Raw genomic sequence first — 18,913 nt, 5'->3', positions numbered from 1 at the left:
ACCAGAAGTGACCTCATTACAACAAGTCCCCGGATTGAACTCCTTAAAGACAGTCCCAGATTTGAACTCCTTACAGTCTGTCCCAGAATTGGACTCCTTACAGACTGTGCCAGAATTGAACTCCCTACAGATATTCCCAGAATTGATCTCCTTACAGACAGTTCCAGAACTGAACTCCTTACAGACTGTATTAGAAATGAACTCATAACAGACAGTCCCAGAATTGAACTCCTTACAGACTGTATTAGAAATGAACTCTTAACAGACAACACCAGTATTGAACTCCTTACAGACAGTCCCAGAATTGAACTCCTTACAGACAGTATCAGAATTGAAGAGCTTACATACTGTCCCAGAATTGAACTCCTTACATTCAATATCAGAATTGAACTCCTTACGGACAGTCCCAGAATTGCACTCCTTAAAGTCCGTATCAGAATTGCACTCCTTACAGACAGTATCTGAATTGAACTCCTTACAGACAGTTCCAGAATTGAACTCTTTCCAGACAGAATCAGAAAAGAACTGCTTCCAGACTGTCCCAGAATTGAACTCCTTACATACAGTATCAGAATTGAACTCCTTGCAGACAGTCCCAGATTTGAACTCCTTACAGTCTGTCCCAGAATTGGACTCCTTACAGACGGTGTCAGAATTGAACTCGTTACAGACAGTCCCAGAATTGAACTCCTTACAGACAGTCCCAAAATTGAACTCCTTACAGTCAGTCCCAGAATTGAACTCCTTACAGACAGTCCCAGAATTGAACTCCTTACAGACAGTCCCAGAATTGAACTCCTTTCAGACTGTGCCAGAAATGAACTCCTTATAGATAGTATCAGAATTGAACTCCTTACGGACAGTCCCAGAATTGAACTCCATACAGTCCGTATCAGAATTGCACTCCTTACAGTCAGTATTTGAGTTGTAATCCTTACAGGCAGTTCCAGAATTGAACTCCTTACAGACTGTATTAGAAATGAACTCACAACAGACAGCACCAGAAATGAGCTCATAACAGACAGTCCCAGAATTGAGCTCCCTACAGACAGAATCAGAAATGAACTGCTTCCAGACTGTCCCAGAATTGAACTCCTTACATACAGTATCAGAATTGAACTCCTTGCAGACAGTCCCAGAATTGAACTCCTTACAGACAGTTCCAGAACTGAACTCCTTACAGACTGTATTAGAAATGAACTCACAACAGACAGCACCAGAATTGAACTCCTGACAGACCGTCCCAGAATTGGACTCCTTACAGACGGTATCAGAATTGAACTCTTTACAGACAGTCCCAGAATTAAATTCCTTACTGACAGTATCAGAATTGAAATCCTTGCAGACAGCACCAGAAGTGAACTCATTACAGCAAGTCCCCGGATTGAACTCCTTAAAGACAGTCCCAGATTTGAACTCCTTACAGTCTGTCCCAGAATTGGTCTCCTTACAGACTGTGCCAGAATTGAACTTCGTACAGTCAGTTCCAGAATTGAACTCCTTACAGACAGTTCCAGAACTGAACTCCTTACAGACTGTATTAGAAATGAACTCATAACAGACAGTCCCAGAATTGAACTCCTTACAGACTGTATTAGAAATGAACTCTTAACAGATAACACCAGTATTGAACTCCTTACAGACAGTTCCAGAATTGAACTCCTTACAGACAGTTCCAGAACTGAACTCCTTACAGACTGTATTAGAAATGAACTCATAACAGACAACACCAGTATTGAACTCCTTACAGACAGTTCCAGAATTGAAGACCTTACATACTGTCCCAGAATTGCACTCCTTACAGTCCGTATCAGAATTGCAGTCCTTACAGACAGAATCTGAATTGAACTCCTTACAGACAGTCCCTGAATTGAACTCCTTCCAGACAGAATCAGAAAAGAACTGCTTCCAGACTGTCCCAGAATTGAACTCCTTACATACAGTATCAGAATTGAACTCCTTGCAGACAGTCCCAGAATTGAACTCCTTACAGACAGTCCCTGAATTGAACTACTTACAGACAGTCCCAGATTTGAACTCCTTACAGACTGTCCCAGAATTGGACTCCTTTCTGATCGTGTCAGAATTGAACTCCTTTCTGACAGAACCAGAAATGAACTCCTTACAGACAGTATCAGATTTGAACTCCTTACAGACAGCCCCAGAATTGAACTCCATACAGTCCGTATCAGAATTGCACTGCTTACAGTCAGTATATGAGTTGTAATCCTTACAGACAGTTCCAGAATTGAACTGCTTACAGACAGAATCAGAAATGAACTCCTTGCAGACAGTCCCAGAAATGAGCACATAACAGACAGTCCCAGAATTGAACTCCCTACAGACAGAATCAGAAATGAACTGCTTCCAGACTGTCCCAGAATTGAACTCCTTACATACAGTATCAGAATTGAACTCCTTGCAGACAGTCCCAGAATTGAACTCCTTACAGACAGTTCCAGAACTGAACTCCTTACAGACTGTATTAGAAATGAACTCACAACAGACAGCACCAGAATTGAACTCCTTACAGACCGTCCCAGAATTGGACTCCTTACAGATGGTATCAGAATTGAACTCTTTCAAGACAGTCCCAGCATTAAATTCCTTACAGACAGTATCAGAATTGAAATCCTTGCAGACAGGACCAGAAGTGAACTCATTACAGCAAGTCCCCGGATTGAACTCCTTAAAGACAGTCCCAGATTTGAACTCCTTACACTCTGTCCCAGAATTGGACTCCTTACAGACTGTGCCAGAATTGAACTCCCTACAGATATTCCCAGAATTGATCTCCTTACAGACAGTTCCAGAACTGAACTCCTTACAGACTGTATTAAAAATGAACTCATAACAGACAGTCCCAGAATTCAACTCCTTACAGACTGTATTAGAAATGAATTCTTTACAGACAGCACCAGTATTGAACTCCTTACAGACAGTCCCAGAATTGAACTCCTTACAGACAGTATCAGAAATGAAGACCTTACATACTGTCCCAGAATTGAACTCCTTACAGACTGTATTAGAAATGAACTCTTAACAGACAACACCAGTATTGAACTCCTTACAGACAGTCCCAGAATTGAACTCCTTACAGACAGTATCAGAATTGAAGACCTTACATACTGTCCCAGAATTGAACTCCTTACATTCAATATCAGAATTGAACTCCTTACGGACAGTCCCAGAATTGCACTCCTTACAGTCCGTATCAGAATTGCACTCCTTACAGACAGTGTCTGAATTGAACTCCTTGCAGACAGTCCCAGAATTGAACTCCTTACAGACAGTTCCAGAACTGAACTCCTTACAGACTGTATTAGAAATGAACTCATAACAGACAGTCCCAGAAATCAACTGCTTACAGACAGTTCCAGAACTGAACTCCTTATAAACTGTATTAGAAATGAACTCATAACAGACAACATCAGTATTGAACTACTTACAGACATTCCCAGAATTGAACTCCTTACAGACGGTATCAGAATTGAACACCTTACATACTGTGCCAGAATTGAACTCCTTACAGACAGTCCCAGAATTGAACTCCTTCCAGACAGAATCAGAAAAGAACTGCTTCCAGACTGTCCCAGAATTGAACTCCTTACATACAGTATCAGAATTGAACTCCTTGCAGACAGTCCCAGAATTGAACTCCTTACAGTCCCAAAATTGAACTATTTACAGACAGTCCCAGAATTGAACTCCATACAGACTGTCCCAGAATTGAACTCCTTACAGACTGTCCCAGATTTGGACTCCTTTCTGATCGTGTCAGAATTGAACTCCTTTCTGACAGAACCAGAAATGAACTCCTTACAGACAGTATCAGATTTGAACTCCTTACAGACAGTCCCAGAATTGAACTCCATACAGTCCGTATCAGAATTGCACTCCTTACAGTCAGTATATGAGTTGTAATCCTTACAGGCAGTTCCAGAATTGAAACCCTTACAGACAGAATCAGAAATGAACTCCTTGCAGACAGTCCCAGAAATGAGCTCGTAACAGACAGTCCCAGAATTGAACTCCCTACAGACAGAATCAGAAATGAACTCACAACAGACAGCACCAGAATTGAACTCCTTACAGACCGTCCCAGAATTGGACTCCTTACAGACGGTATCAGAATTGAACTCTTTACAGACAGTCCCAGAATTAAATTCCTTACAGACAGTATCAGAATTGAAATCCTTGCAGACAGCACCAGAAGTGAACTCATTACAACAAGTCCCCGGATTGAACTCCTTAAAGACAGTCCCAGATTTGAACTCCTTACAGTCTGTCCCAGAATTGGACTCCTTACAGACTGTGCCAGAATTGAACTCCCTACAGATATTCCCAGAATTGATCTCCTTACAGACAGTTCCAGAGCTGAACTCCTTATAGACTGTATTAGAAATGAACTCATAACAGACAGTCCCAGAATTGAACTCCTTACAGACAGTATTAGAAATGAACTCTTAACAGACAGCACCAGTATTGAACTCCTTACAGACAGTATCAGAATTGAAGACCTTACATACTGTCCCAGAATTGAACTCCTTACAGACTGTATTAGAAATGAACTCTTAACAGACAACACCAGTATTGAACTCCTTACAGACAGTCCCAGAATTGAACTCCTTACATTCAATATCAGAATTGAACTCCTTACGGACAGTCCCAGAATTGCACTCCTTTCAGTCCGTATCAGAATTGCACTCCTTACAGACAGTATCTGAATTGAACTCCTTACAGACAGTTCCAGAATTGAACTCTTTCCAGACAGAATCAGAAAAGAACTGCTTCCAGACTGTCCCAGAATTGAACTCCTTACATACAGTATCAGAATTGAACTCCTTGCAGACAGTCCCAGAATTGAACTCCTTACAGACAGTTCCAGAACTGAACTCCTGACAGACTGTATTAGAAATGAACTCACAACAGACAGCACCAGAATTGAACTCCTTACAGACCGTCCCAGAATTGGACTCCTTACAGATGGTATCAGAATTGAACTCTTTCAAGACAGTCCCAGCATGAAATTTCTTACAGACAGTATCAGAATTGAAATCCTTGCAGACAGCACCAGAAGTGAACTCATTACAGCAAGTCCCAGAATTGAACTCCTTAAAGACAGTCCCAGATTTGAACTCCTTACACTCTGTCCCAGAATTGGACTCCTTTCTGATCGTGTCAGAATTGAACTCCTTTCTGACAGAACCAGAAATGAACTCCTTACAGGCAGTATCAGATTTGAACTCCTTACAGACAGCCCCAGAATTGAACTCCATACAGTCCGTATCAGAATTGCACTGCTTACAGACAGTATATGAGTTGTAATCCTTACAGACAGTTCCAGAATTGAACTGCTTACAGACAGAATCAGAAATGAACTCCTTGCAGACAGTCCCAGAAATGAGCACATAACAGACAGTCCCAGAATTGAACTCCCTACAGACAGAATCAGAAATGAACTGCTTCCAGACTGTCCCAGAATTGAACTCCTTACATACAGTATCAGAATTGAACTCCTTGCAGACAGTCCCAGAATTGAACTCCTTACAGACAGTTCTAGAACTGAACTCCTTACAGACTGTATTAGAAATGAACTCACAACAGACAGCACCAGAATTGAACTCCTTACAGACCGTCCCAGAATTGGACTCCTTACAGATGGTATCAGAATTGAACTCTTTCAAGACAGTCCCAGCATTAAATTCCTTACAGACAGTATCAGAATTGAAATCCTTGCAGACAGGACCAGAAGTGAACTCATTACAGCAAGTCCCCGGATTGAACTCCTTAAAGACAGTCCCAGATTTGAACTCCTTACACTCTGTCCCAGAATTGGACTCCTTACAGACTGTGCCAGAATTGAACTCCCTACAGATATTCCCAGAATTGATCTCCTTACAGACAGTTCCAGAACTGAACTCCTTACAGACTGTATTAAAAATGAACTCATAACAGACAGTCCCAGAATTCAACTCCTTACAGACTGTATTAGAAATGAATTCTTTACAGACAGCACCAGTATTGAACTCCTTACAGACAGTCCCAGAATTGAACTCCTTACAGACAGTATCAGAATTGAAGACCTTACATACTGTCCCAGAATTGAACTCCTTACATTCAATATCAGAATTGAACTCCTTACGGACAGTCCCAGAATTGCACTCCTTACAGTCCGTATCAGAATTGCACTCCTTACAGACAGTGTCTGAATTGAACTCCTTGCAGACAGTCCCAGAATTGAACTCCTTACAGACAGTTCCAGAACTGAACTCCTTACAGACTGTATTAGAAATGAACTCATAACAGAAAGTCCCAGAATTCAACTGCTTACAGACAGTTCCAGAACTGAACTCCTTACAAACTGTATTAGAAATGAACTCATAACAGACAACATCAGTATTGAACTCCTTACAGACATTCCCAGAATTGAACTCCTTACAGACGGTATCAGAATTGAACACCTTACATACTGTCCCAGAATTGAACTCCTTACAGACAGTCCCAGAATTGAACTCCTTCCAGACAGAATCAGAAAAGAACTGCTTCCAGACTGTCCCAGAATTGAACTCCTTACATACAGTATCAGAATTGAACTCCTTGCAGACAGTCCCAGAATTGAACTCCTTACAGTCCCAAAATTGAACTATTTACAGACAGTCCCAGAATTGAACTCCATACAGACTGTCCCAGAATTGAACTCCTTACAGACTGTCCCAGATTTGGACTCCTTTCTGATCGTGTCAGAATTGAACTCCTTTCTGACAGAATCAGAAATGAACTCCTTACAGACAGTATCAGATTTGAACTCCTTACAGACAGTCCCAGAATTGAACTCCATACAGTCCGTATCAGAATTGCACTCCTTACAGTCAGTATATGAGTTGTAATCCTTACAGACAGTTCCAGAATTGAAATCCTTACAGACAGAATCAGAAATGAACTCCTTGCAGACAGTCCCAGAAATGAGCTCGTAACAGACAGTCCCAGAATTGAACTCCCTACAGACAGAATCAGAAATGAACTGCTTCCAGACTGTCCCAGAATTGTACTCCTTACATACAGTATCAGAATTGAACTCCTTGCAGACAGTCCCAGAATTGAACTCCTTACAGACAGTTCCAGAACTGAACTCCTTACAGACTGTATTAGAAATGAACTCACAACAGACAGCACCAGAATTGAACTCCTTACAGACCGTCCCAGAATTGGACTCCTTACAGACGGTATCAGAATTGAACTCTTTACAGACAGTCCCAGAATTAAATTCCTTACAGACAGTATCAGAATTGAAATCCTTGCAGACAGCACCAGAAGTGAACTCATTACAACAAGTCCCCGGATTGAACTCCTTAAAGACAGTCCCAGATTTGAACTCCTTACAGTCTGTCCCAGAATTGGACTCCTTACAGACTGTGCCAGAATTGAACTCCCTACAGACTGTATTAGAAATGAACTCATAACAGACAGTCCCAGAATTCAACTCCTTACAGACAGTATTAGAAATGAACTCTTAACAGACAGCAGCAGTATTGAACTCCTTACAGACAGTCCCAGAATTGAACTCCTTACAGACAGTATCAGAATTGAAGACCTTACATACTGTCCCAGAATTGAACTCCTTACAGACTGTATTAGAAATGAACTCTTAACAGACAACACCAGTATTGAACTCCTTACAGACAGTCCCAGAATTGAACTACTTACATTCAATATCAGAATTGAACTCCTTACGGACAGTCCCAGAATTGCACTCCTTACAGTCCGTATCAGAATTGCACTCCTTACAGACAGTTCCAGAATTGAACTCTTTCCAGACAGAATCAGAAAAGAACGGCTTCCAGACTGTCCCAGAATTGAACTCCTTACATACAGTATCAGAATTGAACTCCTTGCAGACAGTCCCAGAATTGAACTCCTTACAGACAGTCCCAGAATTGAACTCCTTACAGACAGTATCATAGTTGAACTCCTTACAGACTGTCCCAGAATTGAACTCCGTACAGTCAGTCCCAGAATTGAACTCCTAACAGACAGTCCCAGATTTGAACTCCTTACAGTCTGTCCCAGAATTGGAATCATTTACAGACGGTGTCAGAATTGAACTCGTTACAGACAGTCCCAGAATTGAACTCCATACAGACAGTCCCAGAATTGAACTCCTTCCAGACAGAATCAGAAAAGAACTGCTTCCAGACTGTCCCAGAATTGAACTCCTTACATACAGTATCAGAATTGAACTCCCTACAGATATTCCCAGAATTGATCTCCTTACAGACAGTTCCAGAACTGAACTCCTTACAGACTGTATTAGAAATGAACTCATAACAGACAGTCCCAGAATTGAACTCCTTACAGACTGTATTAGAAATGAACTCTTAACAGACAACACCAGTATTGAACTCCTTACAGACAGTCCCAGAATTGAACTCCTTACAGACAGTATCAGAATTGAAGAGCTTACATACTGTCCCAGAATTGAACTCCTTACATTCAATATCAGAATTGAACTCCTTACGGACAGTCCCAGAATTGCACTCCTTAAAGTCCGTATCAGAATTGCACTCCTTACAGACAGTATCTGAATTGAACTCCTTACAGACAGTTCCAGAATTGAACTCTTTCCAGACAGAATCAGAAAAGAACTGCTTCCAGACTGTCCCAGAATTGAACTCCTTACATACAGTATCAGAATTGAACTCCTTGCAGACAGTCCCAGATTTGAACTCCTTACAGTCTGTCCCAGAATTGGACTCCTTACAGACGGTGTCAGAATTGAACTCGTTACAGACAGTCCCAGAATTGAACTCCTTACAGACAGTCCCAAAATTGAACTCCTTACAGTCAGTCCCAGAATTGAACTCCTTACAGACAGTCCCAGAATTGAACTCCTTACAGACAGTCCCAGAATTGAACTCCTTTCAGACTGTGCCAGAAATGAACTCCTTATAGATAGTATCAGAATTGAACTCCTTACGGACAGTCCCAGAATTGAACTCCATACAGTCCGTATCAGAATTGCACTCCTTACAGTCAGTATTTGAGTTGTAATCCTTACAGGCAGTTCCAGAATTGAACTCCTTACAGACTGTATTAGAAATGAACTCACAACAGACAGCACCAGAAATGAGCTCATAACAGACAGTCCCAGAATTGAGCTCCCTACAGACAGAATCAGAAATGAACTGCTTCCAGACTGTCCCAGAATTGAACTCCTTACATACAGTATCAGAATTGAACTCCTTGCAGACAGTCCCAGAATTGAACTCCTTACAGACAGTTCCAGAACTGAACTCCTTACAGACTGTATTAGAAATGAACTCACAACAGACAGCACCAGAATTGAACTCCTGACAGACCGTCCCAGAATTGGACTCCTTACAGACGGTATCAGAATTGAACTCTTTACAGACAGTCCCAGAATTAAATTCCTTACAGACAGTATCAGAATTGAAATCCTTGCAGACAGCACCAGAAGTGAACTCATTACAGCAAGTCCCCGGATTGAACTCCTTAAAGACAGTCCCAGATTTGAACTCCTTACAGTCTGTCCCAGAATTGGTCTCCTTACAGACTGTGCCAGAATTGAACTTCGTACAGTCAGTTCCAGAATTGAACTCCTTACAGACAGTTCCAGAACTGAACTCCTTACAGACTGTATTAGAAATGAACTCATAACAGACAGTCCCAGAATTGAACTCCTTACAGACTGTATTAGAAATGAACTCTTAACAGATAACACCAGTATTGAACTCCTTACAGACAGTTCCAGAATTGAACTCCTTACAGACAGTTCCAGAACTGAACTCCTTACAGACTGTATTAGAAATGAACTCATAACAGACAACACCAGTATTGAACTCCTTACAGACAGTTCCAGAATTGAAGACCTTACATACTGTCCCAGAATTGCACTCCTTACAGTCCGTATCAGAATTGCAGTCCTTACAGACAGAATCTGAATTGAACTCCTTACAGACAGTCCCTGAATTGAACTCCTTCCAGACAGAATCAGAAAAGAACTGCTTCCAGACTGTCCCAGAATTGAACTCCTTACATACAGTATCAGAATTGAACTCCTTGCAGACAGTCCCAGAATTGAACTCCTTACAGACAGTCCCTGAATTGAACTACTTACAGACAGTCCCAGATTTGAACTCCTTACAGACTGTCCCAGAATTGGACTCCTTTCTGATCGTGTCAGAATTGAACTCCTTTCTGACAGAACCAGAAATGAACTCCTTACAGACAGTATCAGATTTGAACTCCTTACAGACAGCCCCAGAATTGAACTCCATACAGTCCGTATCAGAATTGCACTGCTTACAGTCAGTATATGAGTTGTAATCCTTACAGACAGTTCCAGAATTGAACTGCTTACAGACAGAATCAGAAATGAACTCCTTGCAGACAGTCCCAGAAATGAGCACATAACAGACAGTCCCAGAATTGAACTCCCTACAGACAGAATCAGAAATGAACTGCTTCCAGACTGTCCCAGAATTGAACTCCTTACATACAGTATCAGAATTGAACTCCTTGCAGACAGTCCCAGAATTGAACTCCTTACAGACAGTTCCAGAACTGAACTCCTTACAGACTGTATTAGAAATGAACTCACAACAGACAGCACCAGAATTGAACTCCTTACAGACCGTCCCAGAATTGGACTCCTTACAGATGGTATCAGAATTGAACTCTTTCAAGACAGTCCCAGCATTAAATTCCTTACAGACAGTATCAGAATTGAAATCCTTGCAGACAGGACCAGAAGTGAACTCATTACAGCAAGTCCCCGGATTGAACTCCTTAAAGACAGTCCCAGATTTGAACTCCTTACACTCTGTCCCAGAATTGGACTCCTTACAGACTGTGCCAGAATTGAACTCCCTACAGATATTCCCAGAATTGATCTCCTTACAGACAGTTCCAGAACTGAACTCCTTACAGACTGTATTAAAAATGAACTCATAACAGACAGTCCCAGAATTCAACTCCTTACAGACTGTATTAGAAATGAATTCTTTACAGACAGCACCAGTATTGAACTCCTTACAGACAGTCCCAGAATTGAACTCCTTACAGACAGTATCAGAAATGAAGACCTTACATACTGTCCCAGAATTGAACTCCTTACAGACTGTATTAGAAATGAACTCTTAACAGACAACACCAGTATTGAACTCCTTACAGACAGTCCCAGAATTGAACTCCTTACAGACAGTATCAGAATTGAAGACCTTACATACTGTCCCAGAATTGAACTCCTTACATTCAATATCAGAATTGAACTCCTTACGGACAGTCCCAGAATTGCACTCCTTACAGTCCGTATCAGAATTGCACTCCTTACAGACAGTGTCTGAATTGAACTCCTTGCAGACAGTCCCAGAATTGAACTCCTTACAGACAGTTCCAGAACTGAACTCCTTACAGACTGTATTAGAAATGAACTCATAACAGACAGTCCCAGAAATCAACTGCTTACAGACAGTTCCAGAACTGAACTCCTTATAAACTGTATTAGAAATGAACTCATAACAGACAACATCAGTATTGAACTACTTACAGACATTCCCAGAATTGAACTCCTTACAGACGGTATCAGAATTGAACACCTTACATACTGTGCCAGAATTGAACTCCTTACAGACAGTCCCAGAATTGAACTCCTTCCAGACAGAATCAGAAAAGAACTGCTTCCAGACTGTCCCAGAATTGAACTCCTTACATACAGTATCAGAATTGAACTCCTTGCAGACAGTCCCAGAATTGAACTCCTTACAGTCCCAAAATTGAACTATTTACAGACAGTCCCAGAATTGAACTCCATACAGACTGTCCCAGAATTGAACTCCTTACAGACTGTCCCAGATTTGGACTCCTTTCTGATCGTGTCAGAATTGAACTCCTTTCTGACAGAACCAGAAATGAACTCCTTACAGACAGTATCAGATTTGAACTCCTTACAGACAGTCCCAGAATTGAACTCCATACAGTCCGTATCAGAATTGCACTCCTTACAGTCAGTATATGAGTTGTAATCCTTACAGGCAGTTCCAGAATTGAAACCCTTACAGACAGAATCAGAAATGAACTCCTTGCAGACAGTCCCAGAAATGAGCTCGTAACAGACAGTCCCAGAATTGAACTCCCTACAGACAGAATCAGAAATGAACTCACAACAGACAGCACCAGAATTGAACTCCTTACAGACCGTCCCAGAATTGGACTCCTTACAGACGGTATCAGAATTGAACTCTTTACAGACAGTCCCAGAATTAAATTCCTTACAGACAGTATCAGAATTGAAATCCTTGCAGACAGCACCAGAAGTGAACTCATTACAACAAGTCCCCGGATTGAACTCCTTAAAGACAGTCCCAGATTTGAACTCCTTACAGTCTGTCCCAGAATTGGACTCCTTACAGACTGTGCCAGAATTGAACTCCCTACAGATATTCCCAGAATTGATCTCCTTACAGACAGTTCCAGAGCTGAACTCCTTATAGACTGTATTAGAAATGAACTCATAACAGACAGTCCCAGAATTGAACTCCTTACAGACAGTATTAGAAATGAACTCTTAACAGACAGCACCAGTATTGAACTCCTTACAGACAGTATCAGAATTGAAGACCTTACATACTGTCCCAGAATTGAACTCCTTACAGACTGTATTAGAAATGAACTCTTAACAGACAACACCAGTATTGAACTCCTTACAGACAGTCCCAGAATTGAACTCCTTACATTCAATATCAGAATTGAACTCCTTACGGACAGTCCCAGAATTGCACTCCTTTCAGTCCGTATCAGAATTGCACTCCTTACAGACAGTATCTGAATTGAACTCCTTACAGACAGTTCCAGAATTGAACTCTTTCCAGACAGAATCAGAAAAGAACTGCTTCCAGACTGTCCCAGAATTGAACTCCTTACATACAGTATCAGAATTGAACTCCTTGCAGACAGTCCCAGAATTGAACTCCTTACAGACAGTTCCAGAACTGAACTCCTGACAGACTGTATTAGAAATGAACTCACAACAGACAGCACCAGAATTGAACTCCTTACAGACCGTCCCAGAATTGGACTCCTTACAGATGGTATCAGAATTGAACTCTTTCAAGACAGTCCCAGCATGAAATTTCTTACAGACAGTATCAGAATTGAAATCCTTGCAGACAGCACCAGAAGTGAACTCATTACAGCAAGTCCCAGAATTGAACTCCTTAAAGACAGTCCCAGATTTGAACTCCTTACACTCTGTCCCAGAATTGGACTCCTTTCTGATCGTGTCAGAATTGAACTCCTTTCTGACAGAACCAGAAATGAACTCCTTACAGGCAGTATCAGATTTGAACTCCTTACAGACAGCCCCAGAATTGAACTCCATACAGTCCGTATCAGAATTGCACTGCTTACAGACAGTATATGAGTTGTAATCCTTACAGACAGTTCCAGAATTGAACTGCTTACAGACAGAATCAGAAATGAACTCCTTGCAGACAGTCCCAGAAATGAGCACATAACAGACAGTCCCAGAATTGAACTCCCTACAGACAGAATCAGAAATGAACTGCTTCCAGACTGTCCCAGAATTGAACTCCTTACATACAGTATCAGAATTGAACTCCTTGCAGACAGTCCCCAGAATTGAACTCCTTACAGACAGTTCTAGAACTGAACTCCTTACAGACTGTATTAGAAATGAACTCACAACAGACAGCACCAGAATTGAACTCCTTACAGACCGTCCCAGAATTGGACTCCTTACAGATGGTATCAGAATTGAACTCTTTCAAGACAGTCCCAGCATTAAATTCCTTACAGACAGTATCACAATTGAAATCCTTGCAGACAGGACCAGAAGTGAACTCATTACAGCAAGTCCCCGGATTGAACTCCTTAAAGACAGTCCCAGATTTGAACTCCTTACACTCTGTCCCAGAATTGGACTCCTTACAGACTGTGCCAGAATTGAACTCCCTACAGATATTCCCAGAATTGATCTCCTTACAGACAGTTCCAGAACTGAACTCCTTACAGACTGTATTAAAAATGAACTCATAACAGACAGTCCCAGAATTCAACTCCTTACAGACTGTATTAGAAATGAATTCTTTACAGACAGCACCAGTATTGAACTCCTTACAGACAGTCCCAGAATTGAACTCCTTACAGACAGTATCAGAATTGAAGACCTTACATACTGTCCCAGAATTGAACTCCTTACATTCAATATCAGAATTGAACTCCTTACGGACAGTCCCAGAATTGCACTCCTTACAGTCCGTATCAGAATTGCACTCCTTACAGACAGTGTCTGAATTGAACTCCTTGCAGACAGTCCCAGAATTGAACTCCTTACAGACAGTTCCAGAACTGAACTCCTTACAGACTGTATTAGAAATGAACTCATAACAGAAAGTCCCAGAATTCAACTGCTTACAGACAGTTCCAGAACTGAACTCCTTACAAACTGTATTAGAAATGAACTCATAACAGACAACATCAGTATTGAACTCCTTACAGACATTCCCAGAATTGAACTCCTTACAGACGGTATCAGAATTGAACACCTTACATACTGTGCCAGAATTGAACTCCTTACAGACAGTCCCAGAATTGAACTCCTTCCAGACAGAATCAGAAAAGAACTGCTTCCAGACTGTCCCAGAATTGAACTCCTTACATACAGTATCAGAATTGAACTCCTTGCAGACAGTCCCAGAATTGAACTCCTTACAGTCCCAAAATTGAACTATTTACAGACAGTCCCAGAATTGAACTCCATACAGACTGTCCCAGAATTGAACTCCTTACAGACTGTCCCAGATTTGGACTCCTTTCTGATCGTGTCAGAATTGAACTCCTTTCTGACAGAATCAGAAATGAACTCCTTACAGACAGTATCAGATTTGAACTCCTTACAGACAGTCCCAGAATTGAACTCCATACAGTCCGTATCAGAATTGCACTCCTTACAGTCAGTATATGAGTTGTAATCCTTACAGACAGTTCCAGAATTGAAATCCTTACAGACAGAATCAGAAATGAACTCCTTGCAGACAGTCCCAGAAATGAGCTCGTAACAGACAGTCCCAGAATTGAACTCCCTACAGACAGAATCAGAAATGAACTGCTTCCAGACTGTCCCAGAATTGTACTCCTTACATACAGTATCAGAATTGAACTCCTTGCAGACAGTCCCAGAATTGAACTCCTTACAGACAGTTCCAGAACTGAACTCCTTACAGACTGTATTAGAAATGAACTCACAACAGACAGCACCAGAATTGAACTCCTTACAGACCGTCCCAGAATTGGACTCCTTACAGACGGTATCAGAATTGAACTCTTTACAGACAGTCCCAGAATTAAATTCCTTACAGACAGTATCAGAATTGAAATCCTTGCAGACAGCACCAGAAGTGAACTCATTACAACAAGTCCCCGGATTGAACTCCTTAAAGACAGTCCCAGATTTGAACTCCTTACAGTCTGTCCCAGAATTGGACTCCTTACAGACTGTGCCAGAATTGAACTCCCTACAGACTGTATTAGAAATGAACTCATAACAGACAGTCCCAGAATTCAACTCCTTACAGACAGTATTAGAAATGAACTCTTAACAGACAGCAGCAGTATTGAACTCCTTACAGACAGTCCCAGAATTGAACTCCTTACAGACAGTATCAGAATTGAAGACCTTACATACTGTCCCAGAATTGAACTCCTTACAGACTGTATTAGAAATGAACTCTTAACAGACAACACCAGTATTGAACTCCTTACAGACAGTCCCAGAATTGAACTACTTACATTCAATATCAGAATTGAACTCCTTACGGACAGTCCCAGAATTGCACTCCTTACAGTCCGTATCAGAATTGCACTCCTTACAGACAGTTCCAGAATTGAACTCTTTCCAGACAGAATCAGAAAAGAACGGCTTCCAGACTGTCCCAGAATTGAACTCCTTACATACAGTATCAGAATTGAACTCCTTGCAGACAGTCCCAGAATTGAACTCCTTACAGACAGTCCCAGAATTGAACTCCTTACAGACAGTATCATAGTTGAACTCCTTACAGACTGTCCCAGAATTGAACTCCGTACAGTCAGTCCCAGAATTGAACTCCTAACAGACAGTCCCAGATTTGAACTCCTTACAGTCTGTCCCAGAATTGGAATCATTTACAGACGGTGTCAGAATTGAACTCGTTACAGACAGTCCCAGAATTGAACTCCATACAGACAGTCCCAGAATTGAACTCCTTCCAGACAGAATCAGAAAAGAACTGCTTCCAGACTGTCCCAGAATTGAACTCCTTACATACAGTATCAGAATTGAACTCCTTACAGACAGTCCCAGAATTGAACTCCTTCCAGACAGAATCAGAAAAGAACTGCTTCCAGACTGTCCCAGAATTGAACTCCTTACATACAGTATCAGAATTGAACTCCTTGCAGACAGTCCCAGAATTGAACTCCTTACAGTCCCAAAATTGAACTATTTACAGACAGTCCCAGAATTGAACTCCATACAGACTGTCCCAGAATTGAACTCCTTACAGACTGTCCCAGATTTGGACTCCTTTCTGATCGTGTCAGAATTGAACTCCTTTCTGACAGAACCAGAAATGAACTCCTTACAGACAGTATCAGATTTGAACTCCTTACAGACAGTCCCAGAATTGAACTCCATACAGTCCGTATCAGAATTGCACTCCTTACAGTCAGTATGTGAGTTGTAATCCTTACAGGCAGTTCCAGAATTGAAACCCTTACAGACAGAATCAGAAATGAACTCCTTGCAGACAGTCCCAGAAATGAGCTCGTAACAGACAGTCCCAGAATTGAACTCCCTACAGACAGAATCAGAAATGAACTCACAACAGACAGCACCAGAATTGAACTCCTTACAGACCGTCCCAGAATTGGACTCCTTACAGACGGTATCAGAATTGAACTCTTTACAGACAGTCCCAGAATTAAATTCCTTACAGACAGTATCAGAATTGAAATCCTTGCAGACAGCACCAGAAGTGAACTCATTACAACAAGTCCCCGGATTGAACTCCTTAAAGACAGTCCCAGATTTGAACTCCTTACAGTCTGTCCCAGAATTGGACTCCTTACAGACTGTGCCAGAATTGAACTCCCTACAGATATTCCCAGAATTGATCTCCTTACAGACAGTTCCAGAGCTGAACTCCTTACAGACTGTATTAGAAATGAACTCATAACAGACAGTCCCAGAATTGAACTCCTTACAGACAGTATTAGAAATGAACTCTTAACAGACAGCACCAGTATTGAACTCCTTACAGACAGTCCCAGAATTGAACTCCTTACAGACAGTATCAGAATTGAAGACCTTACATACTGTCCCAGAATTGAACTCCTTAAAGACTGTATTAGAAATGAACTCTTAACAGACAACACCAGTATTGAACTCCTTACAGACAGTCCCAGAATTGAACTCTTTACATTCAATATCAGAATTGAACTCCTTACGGACAGTCCCAGAATTGCACTCCTTTCAGTCCGTATCAGAATTGCACTCCTTACAGACAGTATCTGAATTGAACTCCTTACAGACAGTTCCAGAATTGAACTCTTTCCAGACAGAATCAGAAAAGAACTGCTTCCAGACTGTCCCAGAATTGAACTCCTTACATACAGTATCAGAATTGAACTCCTTGCAGACAGTCCCAGAATTGAACTCCTTACAGACAGTTCCAGAACTGAACTCCTGACAGACTGTATTAGAAATGAACTCACAACAGACAGCACCAGAATTGAACTCCTTACAGACCGTCCCAGAATTGGACTCCTTACAGATGGTATCAGAATTGAACTCTTTCAAGACAGTCCCAGCATTAAATTTCTTACAGACAGTATCAGAATTGAAATCCTTGCAGACAGCACCAGAAGTGAACTCATTACAGCAAGTCCCAGAATTGAACTCCTTAAAGACAGTCCCAGATTTGAACTCCTTACACTCTGTCCCAGAATTGGACTCCTTTCTGATCGTGTCAGAATTGAACTCCTTTCTGACAGAACCAGAAATGAACTCCTTACAGGCAGTATCAGATTTGAACTCCTTACAGACAGCCCCAGAATTGAACTCCATACAGTCCGTATCAGAATTGCACTGCTTACAGTCAGTATATGAGTTGTAATCCTTACAGACAGTTCCAGAATTGAACTGCTTACAGACAGAATCAGAAATGAACTCCTTGCAGACAGTCCCAGAAATGAGCACATAACAGACAGTCCCAGAATTGAACTCCCTACAGACAGAATCAGAAATGAACTGCTTCCAGACTGTCCCAGAATTGAACTCCTTACATACAGTATCAGAATTGAACTCCTTGCAGACAGTCCCAGAATTGAACTCCTTACAGACAGTTCTAGAACTGAACTCCTTACAGACTGTATTAGAAATGAACTCACAACAGACAGCACCAGAATTGAACTCCTTACAGACCGTCCCAGAATTGGACTCCTTACAGATGGTATCAGAATTGAACTCTTTCAAGGCAGTCCCAGCATTAAATTCCTTACAGACAGTATCAGAATTGAAATCCTTGCAGACAGGACCAGAAGTGAACTCATTACAGCAAGTCCCCGGATTGAACTCCTTAAAGACAGTCCCAGATTTGAACTCCTTACACTCTGTCCCAGAATTGGACTCCTTACAGACTGTGCCAGAATTGAACTCCCTACAGATATTCCCAGAATTGATCTCCTTACAGACAGTTCCAGAACTGAACTCCTTACAGACTGTATTAAAAATGAACTCATAACAGACAGTCCCAGAATTCAACTCCTTACAGACTGTATTAGAAATGAATTCTTTACAGACAGCACCAGTATTGAACTCCTTACAGATTGTCCC

This window comes from Hypanus sabinus, chromosome 3, assembly GCF_030144855.1.
Source record: "Hypanus sabinus isolate sHypSab1 chromosome 3, sHypSab1.hap1, whole genome shotgun sequence".
Taxonomy (NCBI): Eukaryota; Metazoa; Chordata; class Chondrichthyes; order Myliobatiformes; family Dasyatidae; genus Hypanus; species Hypanus sabinus.
This window is presented reverse-complemented; position numbering follows the sequence as displayed.